Source organism: Panthera uncia, chromosome B1 (genome assembly GCF_023721935.1).
Source record: "Panthera uncia isolate 11264 chromosome B1, Puncia_PCG_1.0, whole genome shotgun sequence".
NCBI classification, from domain to species: domain Eukaryota; kingdom Metazoa; phylum Chordata; class Mammalia; order Carnivora; family Felidae; genus Panthera; species Panthera uncia.
The window spans coordinates 151,906,673-151,919,828 of record NC_064811.1 but is presented as its reverse complement, the minus strand read 5'-3'; the positions used below and the strand labels follow the sequence as shown (position 1 = coordinate 151,919,828).

At 43.8% G+C, this 13,156-nt stretch overlaps 2 long non-coding RNA genes across 4 annotated transcripts in view; one reads left to right on the top strand and one right to left on the bottom strand.

Moving 5' to 3' along the window:
- Positions 1–12,594, bottom strand: part of LOC125923800 (uncharacterized) — a 35,373-nt gene extending 22,779 nt beyond the window's left edge. For 2 of the 3 annotated variants that reach the window (XR_007458168.1, XR_007458166.1), the window contains exons 1-3: positions 12,318–12,594; positions 9,641–9,775; positions 9,459–9,565 (exon numbers count right to left, since the gene is read on the bottom strand). This is a non-coding gene — a long non-coding RNA (uncharacterized LOC125923800). Of the gene's footprint in view, positions 1–7,873; positions 8,319–9,458; positions 9,566–9,640; positions 9,776–12,317 lie in introns of those variants that run through there. The other variant, XR_007458167.1, reaches the window with a different exon arrangement.
- LOC125923799 (uncharacterized) lies at positions 6,659–12,149 on the top strand. The gene is made up of 3 exons (XR_007458165.1): positions 6,659–7,006; positions 8,158–8,231; positions 11,981–12,149. It is a non-coding gene; the product is annotated as an uncharacterized LOC125923799 (long non-coding RNA).
- Positions 12,595–13,156: the final 562 nt, after the last annotated feature.

Genomic DNA, 13,156 nt, shown 5'->3' with positions numbered 1-13,156 from the left:
TATCTGTGAGAGTCGATTTTGCCCCCATGAGCCCACAGCTGTGCATGAGAACAGTTTCCTGACCTTGGTCTTTAGACACCCGGAGCACGCTTGCTCCCCCTACAGTCACAGTTTTAGGTTGCTTACTACATGGCGGAGGAGGATAAGCCAAAAGACAATAAACCTAACAGAATTTGAGTCCATGAGCAGGGACTGTTTTCCGCAGTTTGCTGGGCTATCAAGAAAGATGGCTGCAGACATACAGAGGGAAGAGGCAGAGGAAACAAGGAAGGGTCTGACATCTGAGCAATAGGAGACCCTCCTTGATTTACCTCAACAATTAGAGCAGATCTTTGACATTCAAGTGTACAATCTGTACAAAGTGCAATCTTGCTTTCCAGTGTTTTGATGTTTCGATATATTAATATTCCAGTATCTTTGTTTGCATGATGCTGCCATCATGATATTTTTTTAATGTTTATTTTATTAACTTTTGAAAGAGAGAGAGAGCAGAGGAGACACAGAGAGAGTGAGACAGAAAATCTAAAGCAGACTCTGTGCTATCAGCAACGTGGGGCTAGAACTCACCAACCGTGAGATCATGACCTGAGCCGAAATCAAGGGTTGGACACTTAACCTACTGAGCCACCCAGGTGCCACCCCACCATCATGGTATTTTTAAAATCAGAAACATTTACATCCTGAGATGTAGTCATAAAATTAGACACTCCATTAATTTTCAAATGGAGTAAATGTGTACTCATCCGGGAGGACTTTATGTCCCTATAATGTTCAAGAAAAGAAAGAAAAATAATTGATAATCTCTTACAGGGCACCTGGGTGGCTCAGTGGGTTAAGCATCTGACTCTTTTTTTTTTTTTTTTTTAATTTTTTTTTCAACGTTTTTTATTTATTTTTGGGACAGAGAGAGACAGAGCATGAACGGGGGAGGGGCAGAGAGAGAGGGAGACACAGAATCGGAAACAGGCTCCAGGCTCCGAGCCATCAGCCCAGAGCCTGACGCGGGGCTCGAACTCATGGACCGCGAGATCGTGACCTGGCTGAAGTCGGACGCTTAACCGACTGTGCCACCCAGGCGCCCCAAGCATCTGACTCTTAATCTCAGCACAGGTCTTGATCTCAGGGTGGTGAGTTCAAGCCCAGAATTGAGGTCCATGCTGCTGGGCATGAAGCCTACTTAAAAAAAAAAAAAAAAAAAAAAAAAAAAAAAAAAAAAAAAAGGGTCTTTGTTTTCAAAGACTTTTGAACAAGCAAAGAATGAACATGACATCATTGAAAAGGATACAGATAACTCTGTGTTAGAATCGCCAGCTACATGTGACAAAAACAAAAAAAGGTTAAAACAATGCAGACAAAAACTAGAACAATGAAATAAGTGCTATCTCTGGGGTGCGGAGGTGGGGAAGAAGCTGTCCTAAAAAGATTTTTTCAAAGTTACAAAGCATAACAAAAAATATATATATCATTTGAAGATGGACTCAGAGGAGAGTATTTGGAAATACCTTATAACTAGTATTTTCTCACTCTCCCCCTAACTAGGGTAGAGTTAAAAAATGCTTTCTCGGGGCGCCTGGGTGGCTCAGTCGGTTAAGCGGCCGACTTCAGCTCAGGTCATGATCTCGCGGTCTGTGAGTTCGAGCCCCGCTTCAGGCTCTGTGCTGACAGCTCAGAGCCTGGAGCCTGTTTCAGATTCTGTGTCTCCCTCTCTCTCTGACCCTCCCCCGTTCATGCTCTGTCTCTCTCTGTCTCAAAAATAAATAAATGTTTAAAAAAAAATGCTTTCTCAGCAATGGGGAAAATTTGTACACATATACTCAAAAATGAACAGTGATACTATTGGAGTATTTTGTTCTTTAGTTTTTCACTTTTTTTAAGAGCTGAAACTGAATTTCGTGTTAAAATTTTTCATGATCATTTTCATTTTTATTTTCTTTTATTATTATTTTAAAATGTTTATTTTGAAAGAGAGAGAACTCATGTGCATTCAGGAAGGGGCAAAGAGAGAGAGAATTCTAAGCAGGCTCCAACTGTTAGCACAGAGCCCAACTCGGGCCAGAACCCATGAACCAGAAGACCATGACCTGAGCCTAAATCAAGAGTCAGACCCCCAACCGACTGAACCACCCAGGAGCCCCTCATTTTTATCATTTCGGTATCATTAAATACCATTTATAAATATACATCTTCTATCTGATGGTTTTATGTGTTTACAATTGTTTAATTTGAAGTGCACTAAAGTTTTTTCCGATATTTAATTTCATAAATTATAAACTAAAAAAAAAAACCCAAATATGCAATATCTGCTAAGCACTGTTGTAAATTCTTTGTATTGACTCACTTCATTTTCATAATTCTATTATCATGTCCGTCTCACAGATGGGGAAAGTAGAGGAAGATGAAGTAAATTTCCCAAGGTTGCACACTAGTTCTGTTGGGGTTAGAATCTGAACTGTGCCATCTGGCTCCAAAACCTACGCTCTTAAACACTGTGTCATACCACCTCTCCAAAAACTGACGCATTAGGATTTCAGTATTACATGAAATAAATAGCCCTATTTTGCTTTGGCACCGGGGTTGTAATCAGCAATTCAAGAAAATATAATCCAAAAAGCTTCACAAATTCCCAATTCGCAGATTCATTTGAGGTATTAGTTTAGAGATCATCAGCTCATTTAAGAGGTTTGCTTCCATGTTTACAGGCAAGTAAACAGAGGGCATACAGAGGAACAGCAATCTATGTCCTCCTCACAAGTTCGCTTTGAGGAAGGGATTATCACCCCTGTCAAAAATGAGACCCAGGGGCAGCTCACAAGAGTCAGCGATGTTAACCCTGGCTGACGTGTACGCGGACCTGATCATCTCCCGCACAACCAACAGCTGTGTCTTGCACTATCACTGTGCTCAGCGGCTGTGGGCAGAGAAGGTGGAAGCTGTGCCCGTGCCCAGGGCATGGTCTCAAGTGAAGCATTTCCTAATGCTGAAGCATTACCTTTAGCAAGGTAGCAAAATGTTACCTTGACATTCAGCAATTGGGAGGTAGCCCAAGCCATCTGCCTCTCATTTAATTTTTTTTAATGTTTATTTATTTTTGAGGGAGAGAGAGAGGGAGGGAGGGCGGGGTGGAGAGAGGGAGACACAGACTCTGAAGCAGGCTCCAGGCACAGGGCTTGAACCCATGAGCTGTGAGATCATGACCTGAGGTGAAGTCGGACATTTAGCCCACTGAGCTGCCCAGGTGCTTCATCTGCCTCTTTTATCTAAGGACAGCTTTTATGGCATAGATATAGGTTTTTTTCCAGTATTATCACGTTTCCCCTTCAATCCTCTGTCCCTAAACACTCTCGCCTTTCGTCCACCCTAAGTCACATGCATCCCTCCTTTTCTCTTAACCTCCATGTCTCCCCTGTCTCTCTCCTACACCCTCTCTCCCACATACTCTTCCCTCTCCTAAGTTTTCATACAGGCTCAGGTTCAGCCCCTCATTCCTTTTCCCAGGTAAGAGCCCCTATGACTACTGACTGCTCCTCTTTCCTTCTCTTCTCAGAGCCTTTCATGGGAGGGACCTTTTTCTTCTGCCATTCCCACACACCTTCTCTGACAGAGGTATGACACTGCTCCTGAGAACTGGGGATTTGGGATGTTCAGTCTCAAAATCCTGCCTAACCCTGCCCTTAAGATCCAAGAAAGATTGGTTTGAATACCCCAGGGAAGAGTCCAGAAGTTTGCCCCCATTTCTGTTATTTCCTGACTCTGAGCCCTGCCTCTACCATTAGTGTAGCTTACAGGTCTCATGCTCACCCCGTAAGAGCTGTCTGTGTTCTGCACTGTGTCCACTTGGAAATGAGATTCAGCCTTTCCCTCCGTTTCTGCCCCAAACCTACTTACAGGAGGTATTTGTGTGAGGAACAAACTTGACTGAGTGTTCAAGAGTAGGGGGTCACAAATGCTTCAAGGCAAACAGCTTCAAAAGGGACATCAGTAATTCCTGTGTTTTTTTCTGTGTGTGTGTGTTTTTTTAAATTTTACGTTTATTTATTTATTTTGAGAGACAGAGAGAGAGAAGTATGAGCAGGGGAGGGGCAGAGAGAGAGAGGGAGAGAGAGAATCTGAAGCAGGATCCTTGAGATCATGACCTGAGCCAAATTCAAGGGTTGAATGCTTAAGTGACTGAGCCACCCAGATACCCAAATATCTGTTTTTGAGAGAGATTGGTCATTGCCAGGGGCTGGGGAAAAAGGAAGAAGATGGGTGAAGGTAGTCAAAAGGTACAAGCTTCCAGTGTTAAGATGAACAATGTACAACGCAGGGACCACAGTTAACAGTAGTGTATCGGGTATTTGACAGTTGCCGAGAGTAGGTCTTAAACGTTCTCACCACAAACACACACAGAAGGTAAACATATGAGGTAAAGGGCGTGTGAATGAACCTTATTGTGGTAGTCGCTTCACAACATATACATATATCAAACCATCACATAGTACACCTTAATTATATCAACAAGTCTGGAAAGGGAAAAGTATTATTTTTTTAAGTGTATTTATTTATTTTGAGAGAGTGTGAGTGTGGGAGGGGCAGAGAGAGAGAGAGAGAGAGAGAGAGAGAGAGAATCCCAAGCAGGCTCTGTGCCATGAGCACAGAGCCTGATGGGGGGCTCGAACTCACAAACTGTGAGAGTCATGACCTGAGAGTGGGATGGACGCTCAACCAACTGATCCACCCGGGTGCCCCAAGAAATTTCTATTTTTAAAAGTCCATCAGCCAGGGTGCTGGCTCTTGGTCATCTTACCTGCCTTATTGCTCTGTCTTCACTACATCTTACAGCTCTTCCTTTGCCTCTCTTCCTCACATGCTTTTTCCCAGTTATCCTAGTACACACTTATTTTTCTCTATTTAACAGGATAATTCAGCATCCTAGCCCACCATTTTTCAATCTGTGTCATAATCCCTTAGTGGGTGGTAGAGCCAATTTAGAGGGTCACAAAGATTTTCTTTTAAATAAAATAGAGGGGCACCTGGGTGGCTCAGTCGGTTAAGCTTCCGACTTTGACTCAGGTCACAATCTCATGGTTCTTGAGTTCGAGCCCCATGTCGGGCTCTATGCTGACTGCTCAGAGCCTGGAGCCTGCTTTGGATTCTGTGTCTCCCTCTCTCTGTTTCTGCTCCTCCTCCGCTCATGCGCTCTCTCTCTCTCTCTCAGAAATGAATAAACGTTAAAACAATTAAATAAATAAATAAATAAATAAATAAAATAGAAAATACAAGTGTGTGCATAGTAACTATTGTTTTGTGAAATGCATTTTGATCATACCATATAAATAATAAGAGCTATGGTTAAAAAAAATAGTCTATAAGACACTTTCTGGCTTTAATGGGAGACCTTAGCTCCAGGCCCCCCTTTGCTTAGCCATAACCATCAAAGAGGTCAGCAGAATAAAAGAACCTGCCTCTCTGAGCATGACCTATTTTTCTTGAAGGCAGCTTGTAAGATGACTTTAAAACATACCCTAACAGGACTCCCATTTTCTGAAGCGGTCAACTCTGCCAGCTTCTGAACATGATTGTAATAAAGCAGAGCTCTTTGGTCACTACCTCCTTTTGCAACTGATTTGAGGTTGCTGTTTGACTTAGGGATTTGGTGATGTAATGTGGCAGTGTCCAAATGTAAAATGGCTTCCTCGTCTGTTTGTTTTCTTTTTTTTTTTTTTAAATGTTTTTATTTTTGAAGGAGAGAGAGACAGAGCATGAGCCAGGGAGGAGCAGAGAGAGAGGGAGACATAGAATTTGAGGCAGGCTCCAGGCTCTGAGCTGCCAGCACAGAGCCCGATGTGGGGCTCGAACTCACAAATCGTGAGATCATGACCTGAGCCGAAGTCAGACGTTCAACCGACTGAGCCACCCAGGCGCCCCTTGTCTGTTTGTTTTCTTACCATGTGCAAGGCTGACATCCATCTGGGGATGGGAAATGGAAGTCATCGATGGGAGTCTCAGGGAAGGAGGGAGGATATCTGTTTCTCACATTATTGGTGATATTGCTTAAGGAAAAAAAACACTGATGGCCTTTTAGGCCATATTAAGATGCTCCTACATCAAAGCAGCTGCACCAAACTGCCACAAGCCTGTGTTGGCCCTGCCAGCCAAGTAGCGTGGAGGAAATAAACTTACCAACTCATCTTTTTTAAGGAACATGGGATGGATGTGGAAGGGACATGGGAAGGAACCAGCATTTACTGAGCACTACTGTGTGCCTGGCACTGTAACTCATACAGCCCCGGGAGGTAGGTATTATTATTCCTAGTTTTGAAAGTTATTATTCTAGTTTTGAAAATTTAGGAACATGTTCCTGCTGTGGACATTCTGTTTCTAATTTTAAACACTTTTATTTATTTTTGAGAGAGAGTATGAGCAGGGGAGGAGCAGTGGGAGGAGGGGCGGGGCAGAGGATCTGAAATGGGCTCTCTGCATGGCCCAATGTGGGCCTTGAACTTGTGAACTGTGAGAACTGAAGTCAGATGCTTAACTGACTGAGCCACCCAGGCACCCCCCTACTGTGGACATTCTGAAGGGTCCCACAATAGCTACTGCGGAGCTGAATCAAAGGTGGGGCCAACTGTAGTTGCCTAGCATCATCCTCTAAAGAGTGCTGACACCTGCTGAAATCTAGCGAGGTGGAGAATGTTTTATTTCCAGTACTTCTCTTGGGGGAAAGGAGTAAACAGCTGTAAAAGACAGTCGGTGGGCCCCTGGCGGTGGGGTAAAATCAACCCCTGGCTGCTAAACGGCCTCCTGGAGTATGCGGGAGGGTGAGCGACGCAGGTTCTGGTTTGCTGGGTTGCTATGCTGGGTTAGAGCGGAATTCTTCAAGACAGCGGAGGAAGGGCTGAGCAGCTGCCGCCAGAGGGCGCCCTTCCCCCCTCCCCCCTGCTTCCGGACACCTCCGCACTTAGCAGCCCTTCGCCCTCCTTCCCAGCACTAAACAGTGGTTAAAGACTGCGGATTTGAAGGCCAGGTAAATCGTTAGCCTCCTGAGGCTACCGCAGTCCAGCCCTGGTTCCATCTGCCTCTCACCTGCCTGGTCTCCAGGCACATCCCTTTGACCTCTGCAGTCTAGCCCTCCCCCAGGGGAGCTCCCTCCTCCCCGCCCCTACTCCTCTCCCTGTGGGTCATAAAGTAGAAATGAAACAAATCTCCCATAACTGCTTTTCTACCACTAGGCATTTTGTAAGTTATTGTGTATATAAATCGAGGTCATTTAGAAATTTTATGTGACTTTCACTTTGAGTAAATCTTTTCAGTACTTAATAACAGTGTTGCTGGAAATTGTTTTCCTAAGGAGAGAACAGCAAGCCCACCGTACCACAATTTCATTAGGTTTCATTTTTCTAACTTTACAGTGACAGCCGTGCAGTTTAAAAATCAAACATCCATGTCATGATGTAGATGAGTCTCAATGAACAGGAAAGGTGTTATTTATAAACCCAAATCTGGCTTTTCCCAAATTCCTTTTTAAAATTAAACAATTCAGAATGCTGTAGAAAATCATTAGATCTTTGTTCCACACTGTGGAGAAAAGACATGGATGAGCAGATCGGGAGGAGAGAGGGACTCACAGAGGGGTGGGGATAGAAAAAGAAGTAGGGGGGCGCCTGGGTGGCGCAGTCGGTTAAGCGTCCGACTTCAGCCAGGTCACGATCGATCTCGCGGTCCGTGAGTTCGAGCCCCGCGTCGGGCTCTGGGCTGATGGCTCGGAGCCTGGAGCCTGTTTCCGATTCTGTGTCTCCCTCTCTCTCTGCCCCTCCCCCGTTCATGCTCTGTCTCTCTCTGTCCCAAAAATAAATAAAAAAACATTGAAAAAAAAATTTAAAAAAAAAGAAAAAGAAGTAGGAAGACAAAGAGGGAATGTAGTGGGGGGAGGGCTGGGAGAAGGATGTGAGGAAGAGGATGAAACAGGTGATGCAGGGAAAAGAGAAGAGAGACATGCTGGGCACTGCGCCTCGTGCCTGCCGTGGTGGGTTAAATGGATGGAAAGGAGAACATGGGTGTTGGTGCTTTAAGAGAGAGTTTTCCTTGACCATGAGGTAGAGTGTGAGGGTGAAATCAGAGGAAAGGCAAGGGGGAAAATAATCACAGAGAGACTGCTTATTCCACTGTCTTTCTCAGGGCATATGCTCATCTTCCAGAGCCACAGCTGAAGAAATTGCAAAAGGAAGGTCCAGAACTACTCCTCTCACAAGGTGAGTATGCTTCCATCTGCCACGCTGTCTGCTTGCTTTGCACATTCTCCCCACGTCATATGCTAACAGCACCCATCGTGTGCCATCCTGGCACAAACACAAAAGGAGGAAGCGAAATTAGAATGTGGGGGAGAGGGATAGAGCACAGCTTGTTTTTTGTTTGGGAATTTGTGGTAATACATGGGTTACTTTCTTTTTTTTTTTATCTCAATGTATTTTCTTTTTAACTGATGTATAACTTCTATAAAGTATACTAATCATGACAACTTTTAATATGTGTATTAGGACCATGTAACCACCCACAAACCAGATTAAGGTAAATTGTGTTTCTGGACTCCAATAGCATCCCTTATGCTCTCTCCCAGTCTGGATCTCCCCAGAGGTAACCACTTTGCCAGTCTCTATCCCTATAAATGAGCTCTGCCTGTTTGATTTATATATATGGGGGGGGGGGGGGGGGGTAGCAGGAGACATTTGTGTGTTTTGGCTCTTTTTTCTCATCATTCTCTTTGAGATTCATCCATGGATGGTGTTGTGTATAGCAATAATTCATTCTTTTTCTTTGGTGTGTATCATTCCATTGTGTAAATGTATCATACTTTATCCATTTTGTTGTTGATGGACATTTTGTTGTTTCTAGCTTTGGGTTATTATGAATAAAGCTGCTGTGAACATTCTTGTACATGTGCTGGGTGTGCATAGACACTCAGTTCTTTACTATATGTACCCTAGAGTGGAATTACTGAGTCAGAGGATATATGCAGGTTTAGATTTAGTAGGTGATGGAACCCTTGGTTACTTTAATCCAAAGTGCCTTAGAGTGACAAGAATTCTCCATAGAGACTCTTATCGGTAGTTTTGTAGAAGACTCAGTAAACTGTCAGAGGATGGGGAATAGGGAGGGACATGAGGAGTACTCTGACGGGAGATTATAAAAGAAAAGAAACAGAGCAGGAAGGAAAACAGAAATGGGAGACAGGGCTCCAGCACATGGAGTTAAGATTTGGTTATGGGATGTTGAGGTCAAGGCAAATGAAGACCGTAGAGAGGACACTGTGGCTGGTTATGGATGGTTCTTCAGTAGTGAATATTCTCTTGCTGATCACAAAAGAGAAAAAAATGGAGAAGACAAAGTTGTATAAGAAGACAAAACCAATTGGAACCAAGCCAGTTGCCTATAAAAATGAGTAAATTCATTTCCCTGAAGACAAAAACAAAAATCATTACCCTCTGAAATCCTGTTCTGTGGCCATCCTGTGGTAGTGATGGTGAAGACTTGGTTATCGTAGATCAAAACTTAATGTCTTCAGCATGAATTTTCCAGCCTTATTTACCTAAAATTAAAACAGTTTAATTATTTTAGAGATTGCAGTCGAGAACAACTTTGTAAGCAATATATCCGATCTTACCAGTTAATGTTCAGCCTTCGGGATAGCTGGACATCACATGCCTTGGAAGCCTGTTAGGGGAAGTCTGTTCATCTCGTCCGGGTTAATTGAGCAAATCATAGCAAGGCGTTGATTTGCCTTTTCATCCTCCCAGTGCTGAGAGGAAAGAAGGTCTGTGCATATAAGTAAATGCTGGTGGAAGTTCAAGATCCCTGCCCCTGTCTGCTGTTCTCAGTCCTAAATCAGTGTTTAGCCACCACCTGAGTAGGAGTAACACTACCCTCTCTTATTCCTTTCTTCATTTTACTAACACTTATTGAGCACCTCCTCTGTGTAAATAACTGTGATAGTTGCTAGGGGGAGATAAAGGAACTTGTAATCTTCTAGGGTAACCCTAGGTATATAAATGTAATTATAATATAAGGTAAATAAAATAAGTAATATAATGGATTTATATACAAAAGGGTAATGAAATTTGGGAAAGTATTGGCTTATTGAAGAGTTTCTCAGAAGCTGTAGCATTATAGTTGTGCCTTAAAAATGAAGATGTAGGGGGGCGCCTGGGTGGCTCAGTCGGTTAAGCATCCAACTTCAGCTCAGGTCACACAGGTCATGATCTCGGGGTTTATGAGTTCGAACCCCATATTGGGCTCTCCACTGTCAGCACAGAGCCTGCTTTGGATCTCTCTACCCCTCCCCTGCCGGTTCTCTCTCTTTCAAAATAAATAAACTTGTTTAAAAAAATGAAGTAGCAGGATTTCAGTGGGTCCAGATTGGAGGTGGGGTGGGAAAGAGCCTGAGTACTGGCAAAATAGGAAAAGTTCACATTTGCTTTAGGTAACTAATCTTTCTTAACAACTGCTCTGCCCTGGCTTGAGAGCACCACTCCCATTCAGAATTGTCTCATTTAAGAGAGACCATAGCATTTATATAGCAGGGAGCATTCGAAACACAATTTAACTGTCTTTAAATGGATATTTGAGCCAGTCTCATTGCAGAAACACATAGAGAACTATATTTTCAGAGGTCTCCTGGTAGAGATGCCTTTGGATGTCCAGCCAGTTGAGATCCTTTAGAAGAAGATTCGTCCCTTGCCCATGCTCTTCTCACTCATGTACTGCTGCCTGGTTGACCTGGTGAGTTTCTGAATCTTGGCAACTTTCTGTGAGGCAGGATTTAGTTAGAATGAACACTCCCCTGAGACAATGCTCTTTAGTTCACTTTTGGTGGTTTGGAGTTCATTCCTTATTCTATTCAATCAACAAGTATTTGTTGAGTGCCTCCCATGTGCCAGAACAGTTTCTGGACACTAAGGTACAATAAATAAGGTAGATTGCTGTCTCGTAGAGCTTCCCTTCCAGTAGGGTGAGACAGACAGTAACTAGAGAAATAAGAAAATGATCGACAAGTGAGAAGAACTACATAGAGAATTAAAATAAGGTGATGTGATAGTGAGTGAATGGGTGGTTTCTTCTATGAGTTGTCTGAGATGGTGACATCAAGCTGAGTTCTGAAGGAGCCTTCCATGCAGAGATGTGAGGGAAGTGCATTCCAGGCAGAGGCCCAGCTAGTATAGAGGCCCTAAGGCAGGACCCAGATTGGCATATTTGAGGCACAGAAACAAGGCGGATTTGTCTAGAGCACAGTGAGCACACAGACAGTGGGTATGAGATCTTAGAAAGACAGCCTGGGGCCAGGTCATTGAGGACTTTGTGACTCAGGGGAAGGAATTTGGATTTTTTTCTTGCAGCAAATGTACACATAAATACAGATGAAGAGAAGTTCACTGGGGAGACTTCTAAAATACCAGATAATATCCATTTTAATGGCCTTTGCGCTATTTCTCAGATGGAAAAATGAAACTATAGGTGGATCTAGGTTTCCCTGCACAGCTTATCGGTGGGAGAGGCAGAAGCTGAAACCAGCTGAGTGTGTCCCATGGCAGGTAGCAGAAGCACAGACCCATTGTAGCCCACCCGTGACCTCGCCCCTCTCCAACATGACCTGATACCTGCATTACACTACCTATTGCTGTCAGTTGGACCAGAGGAAAGAGGAAGGAACTGGGATTCCAGAGCCCAGGCACTGAGTACTGGCTCTGACACTGGAAACCAAAGGAAAGGAAAATAGTTATTGAGTACTTTACGTAGTGCGTAAGCAGGGGAGGGGCAGAGAGGTAGACATAGGATCCAAAGCAGGCTCCGCACTGACGACAGGGAGCCCGATGCAGGGCTCAAGAGTCACAACCTGAGGTGAAGAAGGGCACTCAACGGGCTGAGCCACATAGGCACCCCTGCAGGTTTTCTATCTTAGTTTCCACACCAATCATGCAAAATGGTTCTTCTTATCCCCATTTCACAGATGAAGTAGCAGGGACTCCGACAGATGAAGTATGATTTCTGCAAGTTTGGGAATCCAGCCCAGGTCTGCTTGGTTGCATTATCCTCTGTTGTCTTTCCTTGTCGTGTGTCCTGCGGCCAGTCTTTTATAACCTCTCTGGGCTGGGGTCTTCTCATTCATTAAAGGGGACATGAAAAAAATCAATGTTTATGGCCTCAACTAGCTCTAATATTTGGGATTCTAAATGCCTTTGAATGAGTTTAATTCTTTTTCTGAGTGAGAGTTCTGAACCATACTGTGACAAATGCTTTAACCAGAGCATGATTCCCACCCCTTTAAGGCCAGAGAGGATAATGACCTCAAATCTGGAGCATCCGGCACAGGGGTTTGTTCTTCTGACACCAGGAAGTGAAGGCCACTTAGAAATACAAAGGATACTGTCTTAGCTTCTTTGTCCCCCTTGTTTACAGCTCTTGATTTCTTCTTTTCTTCCTCTATGTCTGGAAAATCCTTCTCATCTTCTAAATCCTTGTGCTTTGAAGACCAAGTTGGCCAGAGGAATGTCAAAGGAGACACGGGGTTAAATCAGAAGTGAGTCTGTTCACTTCTAGCAGCAGAAGCCTGCCATTGTCACCCCAGACCTCGTCCTCTTGACTCCATTGTGAGAGCAGAGGCTCCACATTCCAGGGTCATCATTTCCTTTAGACTTTGCCACCAGCAAAGGGCAAGTGGCTCCTTCTTAACTGATGTTTGCCTGCTTGGGGCCAAAAGAGCACCACGAACCCTGATACTGTGACCTGAGCTGAAATCAAGAGTCGGTTGCTTAACCAAGCCATCCAGGTGCCCCTGGTCAAAACCTATCTTCAGTGCAAAAGTTATCTTGGGGGTTGAATAAGTGGGAGTGGTTGTCCATTTATAACATGTTTTAAAACTCTAGGAAGGCAAGTCTTTTCTCTCTTAGTATTCTTTATTTAGGTGAAATGTATCTGTCTTATTAATTTTTTAAAGTTTATTTATTTAAGAAATCTCTACACCCAACATGGAGCTCAAACTCATGACCCCAAGATCAGAAGCCACATGTTCCATGGACTGAGCTGGCCCTTATCTTACTTTTTTTTTTTTTTAATGTTTATTTATTTTTGAGAGAGAGAGAGAGAGAGAGAGAGAATGAGTAGGATAGGGGCACTATCCCCTATA